General features: G+C 35.9%; 1 long non-coding RNA gene across 1 annotated transcript; it reads right to left on the bottom strand.

Moving 5' to 3' along the window:
* Window positions 1-3,735: 3,735 nt before the first annotated feature.
* On the bottom strand, window positions 3,736-13,398 carry LOC147584821 (uncharacterized). Its single transcript, XR_015255988.1, has 3 exons — window positions 13,270-13,398; window positions 5,956-6,125; window positions 3,736-3,800 (listed from the first exon to the last, which is right to left on the bottom strand). It is a non-coding gene; the product is annotated as an uncharacterized LOC147584821 (long non-coding RNA).
* Between the last annotated feature and the right edge of the window lie 3,980 nt (window positions 13,399-17,378).

Here is a 17,378-nt window from a genome sequence, read left to right as displayed (position 1 = left end):
CAAGGTCTGTTCTGTGGCCATGGCTCAGTGTGGCCTGTATCATTCCCAAAGGCAGAGCTGAGTGCATATGAGAGGGCCTTACTTGAAGCTCCTGGCTCCCACTTTCCAGGAAATCCCAAAACAGGCTAAGCAGGACATTATTTCTAGGAGATATCTGCAAGGGAAGGGTTCTGAGGTCACATAAGTTGAGAAATGATGCATGCCCACTCTCTAGAGTACACTAACATATTAGAAATTCTAAGGAGGCCTACAATAAAGATACCAGTTTAGCTGTTTGACCCAGATTTCCCTGTTTATTTGCCTATAGGATCACAGTTTGCCTAACACCTATTAACATAAACAATGACTTGCTAATGGTCTGAGTCATGGTCCAGAATTGGGAGACAATGAATTTACAAACTAGAAGCAGAAGGCCTAGGTGGTTACCACTCCTGGAGAAAGAATGAAGCTCTCGAAAGTTTACATTTACTAGGCTCTAAAAACGAGCAAAACTCCTCAGAATCCAAGCATAACTGATTAGTTTTCTTTTCCTTTTATGAAACAGATGGGAGATAAGTTACTAACAGAGTTCATATTGAATATACATGTATGAATTAATCAGGGCATAGCTGTATAATTACACAAGATATTATTTGAGGCCATCCTCCATATGTACTTATGGCACACAGACTTTGCTCCTGTCACTTCATGTTGGAGGTGACTATGAGTAAGATATGGTGCCCCCAATAAGGAGCTCAGAGCCTGATATGCTCAGGTTCAACTGGAGAGAGGGTCATCATTTTCTCGGTTCTAATGCCCATCTAAAACCCTGAAGAACCTAGGTTGCTGGAGAACCCAGGGCTCTTCTCCTGGCAAACATACTAGTCACAAGGCATGAAAGAAACATCTAATATCAAGCAAAAAGCAATGAATGATAGAGTCTGAGGCCTTTCTTTCAAGGTTTCCAACGTCCTCCCAGTTTTGGCTCAGGCTCTCCTGCTTTCATCTGTGGGTCTCTCCTGTGGGTTTTGCTGCCCATTCTGCTGGCAGGAGCTTCTCTCAGGTGAGTCTCTGGATGTAGCTTCCTGCCAGCACACCTCCTGGCTTGCTGCCTTCTTCACGCTGAGCATCCGTCTGGAGCTCTTCCTGGACTTTACCAAAAGAGTCTTGAAAGTCTCTCACTTCTAATGGAGCCACTGCCAAGCTTGTTCATAGGAACAAATGGCTAGATCAATGGCCTTCTCTTCCTATATCTGTTTGACTGAGTATCTGCCAGGCACTATGCTAGGTGGTGGATACAAAGCTGGATAAAACACTGTTCCTACCATTAAGGAATTCACGGTCTATGGGGAAGTAAGTCATATTCACATATCACTTAAGTTATCTGGCATGTACTACCATAGAGCTATAAACAGTATTATGGACACTGGACCTAATCTCGGAGCTACAGAGGGATGCCTTCTGCCTCCCATGCATTTTTCTCTGCTGGGACATGAACGTGAACCCGGCATACAGATGGTCACTGAAAGGCAAGACTTGTTTCCTTAAAGAGAAATAATGTCAGATTTAGATTTTCTTTATCCCTGATTTTACTGTCACAGACCCCATCCCCATTAAGGAGATTTCCTCCAGAGGCCTGGTTTTCTTTCAAACTCTAGAACAAGGTGGAATTCTGGCTTCAAAGGATCACATCTAGCTGTGTCTGAGGGTTGGCTTAGCTCTCTGGGTGCTTGCTTGTTCCTTCTCTGGAGGCACTAGGACAAAAACAGTAATACTCTCAAATCCACCATTGTTTATATTGCAAAAAAGATTAAATAACATTCAGTGTAATTGCAGTATAAAATTCAGTTTTACAATGTGCTCTAAGTCTATAAAACAGTCATCAGAATACAGTGCTCAAGATACTATTAAAGTAATGAGTTTTTAAAAACAAACATCAGAAGCTACATATGCAAATGATTGTCATTCCTTTTAAGATAGTTATGCTGGGCAGTTATAATCATTACAATTATGCTATCACAGTTTTATATTAATTTCACAGAAAAATCAATTTTACTTTTATAATTTTTTTCCTATTTTTTGATGCAATGTTATTTACTATGATTATCCAACTTACTTCTCTGACTTTAAGTGACTTTTATTTTTTTTTCTAAAAATAAAGACTAATCTTAACAGATATAGTGCTTAAACTTCATCTGAAGCTGGTTTTTCCACTGTTCTTCAGATAAAGATCAAAATCCTTTGTGTTATTAAGTAGATTGCATTATTATTATTATTATTATTATTATTATTATTATTATTATTTTAAAGGGAGTAAGTCTTTTTTTATTTTAAAGTTTATTTATTTTGAGAGAGAGAGCATGAGCAGGGGAGGGGCAGAGAGAGAGGGAGAGAGAAAACTCCAAGCAGCTCCATGCTTAGAACAGAACCCAATACAGGGCTCAATCTCACGACCACGAGATCACGACTTGAGCCCGCATCAAGAGTCCGATGCTTAACTGACTGAGCCACCCAGATGCCCCTAAGTAGATTGTATTATTGTTACCAAATATTTGCTGTTCCTCCCATCCCACTGACATTTAGCTTAGCCATGAAACTTGCTATGTCCGATGCAATGTGAGTAGAAGTGAATATGCCAGTTCCAGACAGATGATTTCAAAGCTCTGTGGTAGCTTACCAAGGTTCTTTCCCTTTCCCTTTTGAGGCTGGTATGTCCCAGTTAGGAGTTGTTCCTTTGATCCCAAATGAAGATGTGGTGCAGGGTCTCAATCACCTTCCTATGGATATGTGACATGAGCAGGAAATAACCTTTTATTGTTCTGAGTCATTAAAATTTGGGGGATATTTGTTATCACAGCATAATGTAGCCCACTGCTGACTGAGATACAAGCAAAGAAGGACTTGTATCATCTGCTGCCTTCATTCTTCCCAAGCACATCTTTCTTTACTCTTCCTCTCTTCACAATTCTGATCCAATCCATACATTCTGACCTTCTCTATATTCCTTGAAAATTCCAAATTCCTTCCTGTTTGAGGGCCTTTACACATGCTATTTATTCTGCTTGGAATCTGATTTTTTTTTTTCCTGCATTCTACTGCTTTTCTTCTTCTTTCACATAGCAAATGTCTACTTATGCTTTAGGTCTCAGGGAAGCTTTCTTTACTTTCTCCAGAAAAAAGTGTAAAAATAGTTATTATGTATTCCATACATTCAAAAACTGAGAGACATATAGAAAAAAGGACCCACATAGAATTTCTAGAAATGTAAGCTACAATGCCTGAAGTGAAAATATACCAAATAGCATCAACAATGGATTATCTATTGCAGAGTAAGAGGTTACTGAACAAGACAGAAAATCAGCAAGGGTATAAAAGAATTAAGCAATACTATCAACCACCTTGACTTAATTCATAGAACACAGTACCCAATAACAGCAGAATATACATTCTTTTCAAATACAAACAGAACATTTACCAAGATAGGCCATATTCTAGGCCATTCAACAGGTTAACCAATTTATAATAATTCAAGTCATATAAAATGTGTACTCTAACACAGGAATTAAATTAAAAATCAAAATAGAAAAATTCTAGAAAATCCCCAAATATGTTGAAACTAAATAACATATTTCTAAATAACCCATAGGTCAAAGAATAAATCAAAAAAGAAATAAGAAACTATTCTGAACTGAATGAACATGAAAACACAACATATCAGATTTTGTGGAGTATTACTAAAGCAATACCCAGGGGGAAGTTTTAGTACCAAATACTTACATTGGAAAAGAAGAAATGCCTCAGATCAATGACTTCAGCATCCACTTTAAGAAATAAGGAAAAGAGGAGCAAATGAAAATCAAACTAAGCAAAAGGAAATGGTAAAGATCGGGGTGGCAGGGGTGGGGGGGAGTCAATGAAATAAGAAATAGAAAAAACATAGAGAAAATCAATAGAATCAAATATTGATTTTTTTGAGGTGACTAAAATTGGCATAAACCTCTAGCCAGAGTGATTAGGAAAAAGAGAGAGAAGACACAGGTCACAAATGTCAGGAATGAAGGAGGTAACATCACTACAATTTCTACAGACATTAAAAGCATAATAAAGGAATATAATGAACAACCTTATGCCAGTAAACTTGAAAAGTTAGAGGAAACGAACAAATTCTGGAAGGATAAAAATCAGAAAAGCTGTCTCAAGAAGAAATATATAACCTAACTAGCTCTATTGTATACTGAATACAGGGAGGTTTTAATTAATTTACCCACAAAGAAGGGTGCAGGTCCATGTGAGAACACTGATGAGTTCTACCAAATATTTACAGAAGAAAAAAAAATATCAATTTTATATGACATCTTCAGAAAACTGAAGAGAAAGGAATAACTACCAATTCATTCTAAGAGGTCAGTATTACTCTGATACCAAAACTACATATATACATCACAAGAAAAAACTATAGGCCAATATCCCTCATGAACATAGATATAAAAATTATTTAAAATTTTTAACAAATCAAATCCAACAGAATATAAAAACTATGACCATGGGGTTTATGCTAGGCACCTAAGGTTGATTTATACAAAAGCAAGTGATGTAATTCACCACATTAACTAAGAAACAAATTAACTAAGAAACAAAACAAAATTATATGATGATTTAAATAGACATAGAAAAAGCATTTGACAAAATCCAACATTCATTCCTCCCAGCAAATGTGGAATAAAAGTGAACTTCCTGACCCTGATAAAGGCCATCTATGAAAAACATACAAGTAATATCATACTTAATGGTGAAAGACAGAATATTTTCCCAGTAAGATCAGGAATAAGAAAAAGATGGCCACTCTCGGCATTTCTATTCAACATTGTACTGGAGGTTCTTGCCAGTACAATTAGGCAGGGGGAAAAAGGCATCCCTATGGGAAAGGAAGTAAAGCTTTTTGCAGCCAAAATGACCTTATATATAAAACTCCAATGGAATTGACTAAAAAAGCTGCTAAAACTAGTAAGTGGGTTTAGCAATGTTAATGGATATGAGATCAATATACAGAAATCGATTATATTTCTATATAGTAGAGATAAAATATTGGAAATTAAAATTTCAAATATTTATAATAGCATCAATCAATATGAAATACTTAAGGATAAATCTGAAAAACAATGTGAATAATTTATACACTGAAAAATACAAAACATTGCAGAGAGAAATTAAAGATCTAAATAAATAGTTATGTTCTTGTTCAGAGGTCAGAAAAGTTAACTTTATAAAAATGTCAATTCTTCCCAAAGAATTCCCAAAGATTCCCAAAGAATCTATCTATAGATTCAATGCAATCTTCACCAAAATACCAGCAGGTTTTTTTGGGTAAAAATTGACAAGCCGATTCTAAAATTTGTATGCAGTGTGAAAAACCAAGAATAGCCAAAGAAATCTTGAAAAAAAAAAATGTTGCAGGACTTGAAACTACCCGATTTCAAGACTTACTATAAAGCTACAGTAATTAAGGCACTGTGGTATTGACATAAGACTAACAAGTCAAACAAACATAACAGCATCCAGAAAGAGGCCCACACATATTTGAACAACTAATTTTCAATAGTGATGCCAAGACAATTCAGTGGAGAAAGTACTGCTTTCAACAAATGGTACTGGAACAACTGAATATCCGTACGGAAAAAAAAAATGAACTTCAATCCATAACTTGCACTATATACAAAAATTAACTCAACGTGGATCATAAACCTAAATGTAACACCCAAAACTCTAAAACTTTTAGACAAAAACATAGAAGAAAAATATTTGTCATCTCGGATTAAACAAGAGTTTCTAGATAGGACAATAAAAGCACAATACATAAAACTTTAAAAATCAACAAATCTGACATTATTAAAATTGAAGTATTTATTCATCAAAAGATATATTAAGAGAATAAATGAGCAAGCCACCTAGTGTGTAAGATATTTATAAAGCACATACCTGAGGCACCTGGGTGGCTCAGTCGGTTGAGCATACGACTTTGGGTCAGGTGATGATCTCATGGGTTTGAGTTCAAGCCCTGCATTAGGCTCGCTGCTGTCAGCACAGAGCCAGCTTCAGATGCTCTGTCCTCCTCCTCTCTTTGTCCCTCCCCTGTTCATAAAATAACTCTGTCATAAAAATAAATAAAAACATTTTTAAAAAGCACATACTTGAAAATGATCTATATCCAGAATATATTTTTAAAAGCTCTAAAACTTCATCAAAAGAAAACAAACAACTCAATTGAAAAACTGGTAAAATTTCTGAACAGATTCTTCATCAAAGAGGATATACAGGTAGTAAATAAATAAGCACATGAAAAAATGCTTTGACATCCCACTAACCATTAGAAAATGCAAACAAAGCCCACAAGACACCATACACACTTATTGGAATGCCTAAAACTAAAACAACTGACCCTAACAAGGACTGGCAAACATGCAGACCAAGTGGAATTCTCAAAAACTATTGGTGGAAATGCATAATAGCACAGCTACTTTGTAAACCAGCTTGGCAGTTTCTTATGAAATAAAAACACACTTAACAAATGACCCAACAATTCTACTCCTAGGTTTTCTCCAAAGGAAATGTAGACATACATTTGTGCAAAGACCTATATACATTTTTATAGCAGCTTTATTTACAATCATCAAAAAATGAAAATACCCAAATGTCCTTCAATGAATGAATTGTAAACAAATTGTGGTATATCCATAAAATAGACTACTACTCAGCAAGAAAAAGGAATTAACTATTGATATATGCAATAACAAGATAAGTCTCAAAATAATTACAATGGATTAAAGAAATTATGATGAGTTAAGCAAAAAAATGTATATACTGTATGATTCCATTTATATAAAACTTGAAAAAACACAAACTACTCTAGTGACATTTAGCAAATCACTGGCTTCTTAGAGGTTCAGTAAAGAAGTCAGTGGGAGGAAAGGAAATAGACAAACTAAGCTCCATAAAGTAAAATTTCTATTTTTATTTTTTTATTTTTATATTCCCAGTGCCTAGAATCGTGTTTAGCACAGAGTGTGTGTGTATAGATAGGTAGATATATCGATAGATATGTATTTTATTATAATATATAAATATTTAATATAAATATAAAAATATATACAATAAAATTTTTGAGAGAATAAATATTCATGTAAAGAAACATTCCTTGATTGGCATAATGATTAAGAGTATAGATTCTAAAATCAGATGCATGATTCTGGCCTGCAAGCTGTGCAAAACTGGGAGTGTAATTTAACCATAACATGCTTTTAAAAAAGCAATTATTAGGGAGGGAGAGGTGGGTGCGTGATGGGTACTGAGGAGGGCACCTGTTGGGATGAGCACTGGGTGTTGTATGGAAACCAATTTGACAACAAATTTCATAATAAAAAAATAAAATAAAAAAGCAATTATTAAAAAGGAAAAAATATTACCCACCTCTCACAGGTAATTATGAGGATTAAGTATGATAATTCATTTTTAAGTGCCTGGCCCAGGGTGGTTCAACATAAGAAAATCAATCAATATAATACATCACAGTAATAGAAAGAAGGAAAAAACTATGTGATCTCAATTCTCACAGAAAAAAGCATTTGACAAAATTCAATTCCCTTTCATGATAAAAACACTCATAGAACTAGGAATAGAAGAGAACTTGCTCAACATAATAAAGGCCATACATGAAAAACTCGTAGCATGATATTCAATGGTAAAAGACTGAAATATTTTCCCCTAAGTGTAGAAACAAGAAAAGGATGCCCTGTTTTACCACTGCTATTCAACATGAAATTAGAAGTCCTAGCCAAAGCAGTTAGGAAGGAAAAAAAAAAAAAGACATCCAAATTGTAAAGAAAGAAGTAAAAATATTTCTATTGACAGATGACATAATCCTACATATAGAAAATACCAAAGAAGCCACAAAAAACTTTGTGCACTAATAAATAGATTCAGCAAGGCTGCAGAGTACAAGATCAACATATAATCATTTGTCTTTCTATACACTGGGAATATTAATTTGAAAAGAAAATTAAGAAAACAATTCCATTTATAATAGTATCCGAAAGAATAAAATACCTAGGAATAACTTTAACAAAGAGGTGAAAGTCTTATACATTGAAAACTACAAAGCACCACTGAAACATATTAAGGAAGACTTAAATAAAAAGAAAGACAGCTCATGTTCATGAATTGAAACACTTAATGTTATTAATATAAAAATCTACCCAAATTGATCTACAGACTCAAAGCAATCTCTATCAAAATCCCACCAGATTTTTGGGAGAGAAATGAAACTAATCCTCAAACTCGTATGGATTTGAAGGGGGCTCTGAATAGCCAAAACAATCTTGAAATAGAAAAAAAGTTAGAAAACTCCATGGTGATTATGGAGCCTGCTCAAGATTCTCTCTCTCTCTCTCTCTCTCTCTCTCTCTCTCTCTCTCTCTCCCTCTGCCCCTCTTCCCCACTCATGCTCTCTCCCTAAAAGTAATAATAATTAATAATAATAAAGCAAAAAACAAAGCTACAGTCACTAAAACAAGGTGGTATTGCATATAGACAAATAGTTCAATAGAATAGAATTAAGACCCCAGAAATAAACCCATATATCCAGGTCAAATTAATTTTTGACAAGGATAGTGAGACCATGCGATGGAGAAACAACAGTTTCATCTACAAATGGTACTAGGACAACCAGCTATCCACATGCAAACAAATCCTTACCTCACACTACATAGAAAAATTAACTCACAATGAATCATTAACAAAAATGCAAGAGCTAAAACTACAAAACTATTAGAAGAGAAGATAGGAGTATTTATTATTTTGGGTTTGACAATGGATTCTCAGATATGACACCAAAATGGTAAGTGAGCAATAAAAGAAAAAATAGTAAGTTGGACTTTGTCTAAATTAAAAATTTTTATGCATCAAAGGACATAAAGAAAGTGAAAAGACAATATACAGAACTGAGAAAATATCTGCAAATCATACAGCTGATAAGATTTAGTATCCAGAATATATTAAAAAACCTCTTACAACTCAATAATAAAAAAAGATAAAAACCTAATTAAAATTGGCAAGGGATTTAAACAGACATTTCTCCAGAGAATATATACAAATGGCCAACAAGCACATTAAAAGATTTTCAGCATCATAAGTCATTAGGGAAATGCAAATCAATATGACAAGCAACCACTCATACCCACAAGGGTGGTGATAACAAAAAAAAAAAAAAAAAAAAAAGAGAGAGAGAGAGAGAGAGAGAAAGAAAGAAAGAAAATAACTAGTGTTAACAAGGATATAGAAAAATTGGAACACTAACACATCACTGATAGGGATGTAAAATGTTCCAGGTGCTGTGGAAAACAGTTGGGAATTTCTGGGCACTTGTTGGGATGAGCACTGGGTGTTGTATGTAAGTGATGAATCACAGGAATCTACTCTTGAAACCAAGAGCACACAGTATACACTGTGTGTTAGCTAACTTGACAATAAAATATATTACAATAAAAATAAATAAATAAATAAATAAGTAAAATAATGTACTTTATAATTAAAAAAAAAGTTAAATGTAGAATTACCATATGATCCAATATGACCTAACAATTCTCTAAGGTATATACCCAAGAGAACTGAAAACAAGTACACAAACAAGCACAAATACATGAAAATTCATAATAGCACTATTTCCAATAGCCAAAAGCTGGAAAAAACACAAAAGTCCATTAGCAGATGAATGAAAAAATAAATCATGGCATACACATACAATGGAATACTATTTAGCTATAAAAAGGAATGAAGTGACTAATACATGCTACACCATGGATGAATCTCAAAATGTTATGCTAAGTGGAAGAAGCCAGATATGGAAGGCAGAATCCTACTGTGTGATTCCATTTATGTGACAAATTCAGAATTGGTAAGTCCATCAATAGGATGCAGACTTATCTGCCAGGAGCTGGGGCAGAAAAGAATTAGGAGTAACTGCTCAATGGTGCAGTTATCTTTTGAGGCAATGAAACAGTTTTGAACTGTTTTAGAACTAGACAGAGATGGAGGATAAACACGTTGTGAATACATTAAATGTCACTGAATTGTTTACTTTAAAACAGTTAATTTTATGTTACATGGATTTCACCTCACATTTTTAAAAAGTGTTTGACATAGTTCCTAACATGTTACAAGCACTAAAGAAAAACTAACCATTAGAATTTTTTATTAAAGCCTTATTTATAATTGAAAATTAGAAGCAATATAAATATGGAACAATAGGAAATTATATTTAAAAAATTAAGGTACATCCACATGTTGAAATACTTTGCAGTCACTCAAAAACATATAAAGGATATTTAGTGATAATGGAAAATACTCAGTATGTTAAGTTCAATATTTATAACCAGAAAACCTCAGTAAGTATTATGTTTAAAAGCTTGTTCACCATACTTTCATTCATCTCAAGTTTGATTTTAACTTTCCAAAAAGCCGAAATAGTCAATTTGTCAAGCTGTAACACTCAAAATCCACAACAATTCAAGATTAAATATACTTTTGTATCTTAGATTTAATTCAAGTCCAGAAGCCAAGACTTGGCATCTAATTTCCAGTTTGTACTTGAACTTGCTCTCAAGCTTTATTTCCTAGAATCCCCACTTCCTTTTAAGTACCACTCTATGTTCTGCCAACTCTCAACTGCAACCATTTCCTCTTTTTCTTCCCTACCAGAAATACCCCTTACTTCTCACTCCTGACCCTCTTATTTTATCCACTATACAGTGCTATTACTTCCTGGTGGGACCTTCTTTAATCCCAGCTGCAGGCTTTCTCTATATGTCCACAGCTCTCTAGAGATCATGCAGACTTCTCATTTTGTCCAGTGTTGTGATTATTCCTGCACACGTTTTATTTCCCCTGACAGGCCGGGGCTATGGCTCACTCATATTTATAATGACTAAGGCATCTGGCAGAGTGCTCCGCTCTGATCGTAGTAGGTATTCAACAAATGTTTATGAAATTGAATGGAATTTCTGGAACAGATGGGTAATGATTCAGATGTCAGGATATAATGCAAACTGTTTCCTGTAGCGCCTATGTTTAAACAGACAGTGCTCAGTTCTCTGCATTGTAAATGCTGCCACATGCCTATTCCATATAACATTCATCAACACTAAACTATAATGTCACAAAGACACGGAATGGGCCAACTGGGGATGATTTATACAATTTATAGACAGATCACCCATTAGCATTTACCACTTTTCACTTCAAATCACCATCAAGATCCCCTTTCTTCTTTAGTGCACATATATACAGAGGATTCTTTTCACTGTCACATAATCTGACCACCAGATTACTAGACACAATCAAGGTACCTTCCTTTGTATGGAATATAGAGGCTGCAATCCACAAATTCAGTATTAGTAACGCTCCTTGGCTTGCTTTATTGACTTTTCAGATTGACATTTGAATAATGAAAGGTCTCACTAGTGACTAGAAAGCTGTATTTTTTTTCTCGTATGTTAAATCTGTACAGAGCTAGATTAAGGGCAGACCATTGGGGCAGGTTTGCTGGGGTGCCAAAACAGTACTGTTAACAGTAGGTGCCTGTTAAGTCGTGTTTCAGGTGAGTCTCGCTTGTCTTATTCCCTCTGAACCAGATAGCACCCTGTAGGTGAATCAATAATAGAAATAATAATAAATAGAATAATAGTCGTAGAGCCAGTAATAATGCAGTAGAAGTTATAATACTCCTCCTCAGCTGACCTACTTCTGTGCAAGTTGCATGTGTACCTACAGGAGACACCACCAGCCCCGATGCCAGCATGTTGACAATAGATTCATATAGACAACTGTGGTCAGCAGATTTCTGATGCCAAATAGTATCTCACTTAATGCTGTTTACTGGAGATGAGGTATCTATTTCAACATCTGAAGTGAAAAACGTTCTTTAACTTTATTTATTTTTGAGAGAGAGAGCACACCAGGGAGGGGCAGAAAGAGAGGAAAATGAACGTCTCAAGCAGGCTCGGAGCTGTCAGCGCAGAACTAGTCAGAAGGTTTGATCCCACAGACATGAGCTGAGATGATGACCTTAGCTGAAATCAAGAGTGGGACGCTTAACTGACTGAGCCACCCAGGCATCCCTAAAGTGAAAAACTTTTAATATGCTTCCCAAGACATTCTTTGATTCCAAAGCTAGCAAAAGAAAACTGGAAAAAATTTTATTGTCAAGAGAACCAGAAAAAAATGTTTAAACATAATTTGAACTAGACTTTTTACCTATAATCATGTGACTGCTACACTTAGTGAGCATGAGGGACTAATACTACAAAGAGGCAGGGGGTTCTAGGGAGCAAGTGTGTGGGCTCTCAAGGCAGACTGGTATAAATCAAATCCCATTTCTACCACTTGGTAAAAACTGTGTGTCTTTTGGCATTTTACAAAACCTGGATCTCAATTTCACCATTTGGAAATTGGGGATAATAATGGTACCTACCACACTGGACTGTTGTGAGCACGAAATGAGATAAATCATATAAGGAATCAGTACTCAGCAAATAATAAGAACTCAGAAAATATTAGCCTCTTATTATATTTGATTATGAACTGAAAAATTATGAAAGATAGCTCCAAATAAATTAAAATGTTATGTTCTGTATATTTAGTATAGCTTTTTCTTTTATGATAGAAAAGCAGTTTCTTTCTGCTCCACTAAATAAGTGTTAACCAAATATTTAAAGGATTTAATTTTTCTTAATGTTTATTTATTTTTGAGAGTCAGAGACAGAGCATGAGCAGCAGAGGGGGAGAGAGAGAGAGGGAGACACAGAACTCACAGCAGGCTCCAGGCTCTGCACTGTCAGCACAGAGCCTGACACGGAGTTCGAACCCACGAACTGTGAGATCATGACCTGAGCCAAAGTAGGACATTTCACCGACTGAGTCACCCAGGAGCCCCAGGATTTTAAATTTTTTAAGGGCACCAAATTGTTACCTTTCCTGAGGTACACACAATGCCTTAGTCTAACCCTGAATGTATACAATACAGCTCCCTGAAAAATAAATAAATATTAAAGGAAATTAAAGAAAGTAACTTGCCAAACAAAACAGCAATTCTGAACAATTTTGTATATTAAGTCAACATGACCTCCAACTTACTAAATCTCCAGCAGGCCATGCCATTTCATCTGCTGGAAATGACTAACCCCTAACAAAACAGGCCCTGTTCCACATTGTAGATACATTATTTTTCACTTCAATTCTTACCTGTTTATGACAGTGACTCTTTTTAAACCAAGGATCCCAGGCCCAGGCCCAGGCAATCCAGAAATCCAGCTCTTTGCTTGTTGTAGATCTCTTAAAGTGCTTTCTAAGACAACTCTCATGAGACCTGCACAGAAGAGGATACAAATTAGACTGTATAATTTCATTCCTAAATGTGTGCCTATGTCATTGTGGAGATGATTCATGGGTGCCCAGGTTTGTTTTAAAAGCCTGGGGGAGCAGAGGGTAAGGTGAAAGGACACTTCCAACACTGCCTGACTATGTGATCTTGGACCAATAACAACTGCTCAGTTTTCTCACCTGTCAAACCTGGATAACAATTTTAACTTACATATTTAGCATGAGGTTTAACTAAAATAATGTATATGAAATGTTTTTGAAACTGTTAAACTCATGAGTGTTAGTTACTCCCGGGGAGAGTATAGCTTTCTGACCATTTTCTCTCTCACCCTCCAACAGCCACATCCACAAATCCACACAAACTAGCTCCAAACTTTCTCTCAAGGCTATGAATCTTTCACCAGCACCCACATGACTTGACCTTCTGCCACCTTTAAAGGAGTTAGAATCCAAGACGGATGCATAAGAAGATGAGTTCATCCCCAGTTATCCTGGTCAAGATTTCTAGTATAAAAACAAATCTACCTCTTGGGTGTTTTGTTTGGATGATTTTAAAAAGGACTTATTGTAACTATCAACACTCTTCCTTTCCAGGGTACCAGCCCAGAGAACAAATAATAAATGGGATCCAAAGTATTTATTTTATTTACCCCATAATCTCCTCAGGAGAACTCTGTGGAAAAGCAGGAGACATGGCTTCAGACCTGAAGTCATATTGGGGCTTCCTACTTCCTCGCCCACTGAATGAAAGACCCTTAGGCCCGTGGAGCAGGTGTAATTTGTCTTATGACTCAGGCACAATGGCTGCCAGCCTATTGCATGAGGAACACACAGAGGTATTCTGTGTTTTCCACACAGGTTAAGACAACATAGGAGAACCCAATTTTCCCATGATCAAGGCACACACGTGTCTTTGTGTATTTTCCCAGAAGGGAATGGATATGGGTTATGGCTGGCTGCCATATCTTCATTCTCCTCCCTGACACTCTATGAGGTGGGGCCCTGGCAGGATAAATGCTGGGACCATGGTTATAATCTGTGGCCATGGGACAGAGAAGCCCAGTAGGTTATCAATGCTTTATCACATATAATCACAGGAAAACTAAGGCTTTGAGAGTCTGTCTTTAAACACTCTTGACTGAATATAAGTATTTGAAAACAAAATCTTTTCAGTTTTAAACCTAAATTTCAAATATTTCCACTTTGGATGAAAGGTACTATATTAGTCAGGGTTCTCCAAAAACAAAAACAAACAAGCAAACAAAAAAACCTGGATCCAATTAGAGATTTTGACAATTTCTAGCAATTCCCAAGATTGGCAGGGTGAGTTGGCAGGCTAGAGACCCAAGAGAGTCAGTGATTTAGTTCCAGTCTGAATCTGCAGGCCTGAAAACCAAGAGAGCCAGTGGTGTGGATCCAGTCCAAAGGCTAGTGTGCTTGAGAACCAGAACAAGCTGATGTCCCAGTTCAAAGACCACCAGGCATGAAGAATTTTCTCTCACTCCAGGGAGGGTCAGCCTTATTGTTCTATTCAGACCTTCAACTGACTGATTGCTCAGTCTACCAATTCAAATGTTAATCTCATCCATTAACACCCTCACAGACACATCCAGAATAACGTTTGATGAAATGTCAGTCAGCCTAACATATAAAATTAACTATCATAGATAATAATTAATATTTACAACTTAAATTTCTTATATAAGAGCCTTAAGTATTATGGCTCTATGAGCCTTACAAGTTTCTTACTTTTCATAATTTCTTATCACAAAATTGAGGAGAAACCACATGACTACCTACTTCTTAAGTTATTAAATGATCAAAGTAACTTTTCTCTTATTTTAATTATAGAAGTTTTTACATGTGCACTATCTTACTTTTCTACTCGGCTAACTCTCTTTCCTTCAAAGAATACCTCTCACAGGAGCTGATGACTGAGTATTTGAACTTTTTTTTAATACTTTCTGCTCTGGATAATATTGCAGTGGGAGACCTGCAGGTACAGCAAGTTATTGCCCAAAAGCCTCATCAAAATTCTGAATACAATAAACTATTTTCAATGGGCTCTCAAGAGGTGATAATTAGCTTTCATTAAACATAATAAATATTAATGCAAGCCAGAAACAAAGTTCAGACAGAATTGTACTATACACATTAATAATGCAAAGGTTCAGTCTTTGGACTATGTGGAACTCCCTGAGAATGATGGCTGGTCTAAGACAACACTGAAGATCTCTGATTTATACAAAGAAAATTCCCTTTTCATGTGCCAGCACTAAAGACTGACTTTTCCTGAGTTTTGAATTCAAAAGTAATGAAGGCATGTTCCATGTACATATTTTGTTAAGTTTTTCTTTAAGCTCTGTGTCATATTTAAAAAAGAAAAAAAATTACATCACAACATCAGGGATTTGTATTAAACAATATCAGTGTCTAGGGATTTTAATAGCAATGTACAAGAATGCATTGAGCTAAGAAGGAATGGATATCAGCATTGACAATCATTCTCAGCAAACCTCATGTTAAAGCTTAATTTAAAAACTATCTAACTCACAATTAGTTATCACTGTACCAGGATGGTACATCCTAAGTGTTGATGAGGATGTGGAGGGACTGAAACTCCCCCAAGAATGCACTGTTTTTTCATTTGTTTGGTTTTTTGGTTTGTTTTTAATATAATTTATTGTCAAATTGGCTAACATACAGTGTGTAAAGTGTGCTCTTGGTTTTTGGGGTAGATCCCCGTGGTCCATCGCTTACATACAACACCCAGTGCTCATCCCAACAAGTACCCTCCTCAATGCCTATCACCTATTTTCCCCTCTCCCCCACTTCCCATCCACCCTCAATTTCTTCTCTGTATTTAAGAGTCTCTTATGGTTTGCCTCCCTCCCTCTCTGTAACTAGTTCTTCCCCTTCCTTTCCCCCAGGGTCTTCTGTTAAGTTTCTCAAGACCCACATATGAGTGAAAACATGGTATCTGTCTTTCTCTGACTGACTTATTTCACTCAGCATAAGACCTTCCAGTTCCATCCATGTTGCTACAGATGGCAAGATTTCATTCTTTCTCACTGCCAAGTAGTATTCCATTGTATATATAAACCACATCTTCTTTATCCATTCATCAGTTGATGGACATTTAGGCTCTTTCCATAATTTGGCTATTGTTGAAAGTGCTATTATAAACATTGGGATACATGTGCCCCTATGAATCAGCACTACTGTATCCTTTGGATAAATTCCTAGTAGTGCTATTGCTGGGTCACAGGGTAGTTCTATTTTTAATTTTTTGAGGAGCCTCCACACTGTTTTTCAGAGTGGCTGCACCAGTTTGCATTCCCACCAACAGTACAAGAGGGTTCCCATTTCTCTACATCCTTGCCAGCATCTGTAGCTTCCTGAGCTGTTCATTTTATCCACTCTGACTGGCGTGAGGTGGTATCTCAGTGTCGTTTTGATTTGTATTTCCCTGATGATGTGTGAGTTGAGCATCTTTTCATGTGTCTTTTGGCCATCTGAATGTCTTCTTTGGAAAGTGTCTATTCATGTCTTCTACTCATTTCTTCGCTGGATTATTTGTTTAAGGAAAGGCTGAACCCAGGAGCCTGGTTCTCTCCAGAATGGAAAGTCAGAGTGGGGGCTGGTCACCATTAGTTTGCCTTGAGTCAGACTGTTAGTAACTAATTGGAAAGTCCCTCACACCCCATCTATCTGAGGAGAGATAACTTTAAGCTTTCAGGTTGTAAGCATATTACTCAACAGAGGAGCATGACGTTTCTAATAATGTGCTCTGTTTACTTAAGTGCTATAATCTAAAAATGGATTCCACATTGAGAATTTATGTTGAAACATTTTTTTTTTTTTTTTTAAATCCAGTGGGAACTTTCAACAAATGATACTAGATATCTGTTTGGGAAAAAGTGAACCCTGATGCTTACTTCAAACAATACATGAAAATGAATTCAAGATGC

The sequence above is a fragment of the Puma concolor genome, chromosome A1 (genome assembly GCF_028749965.1).
Source record: "Puma concolor isolate L17-30 chromosome A1, mPumCon1.1.hap2, whole genome shotgun sequence".
Taxonomy (NCBI): Eukaryota; Metazoa; Chordata; class Mammalia; order Carnivora; family Felidae; genus Puma; species Puma concolor.
The sequence above is the reverse complement of the archived record's forward strand: the minus strand, read 5'-3'. Positions and strand labels throughout refer to the sequence as shown.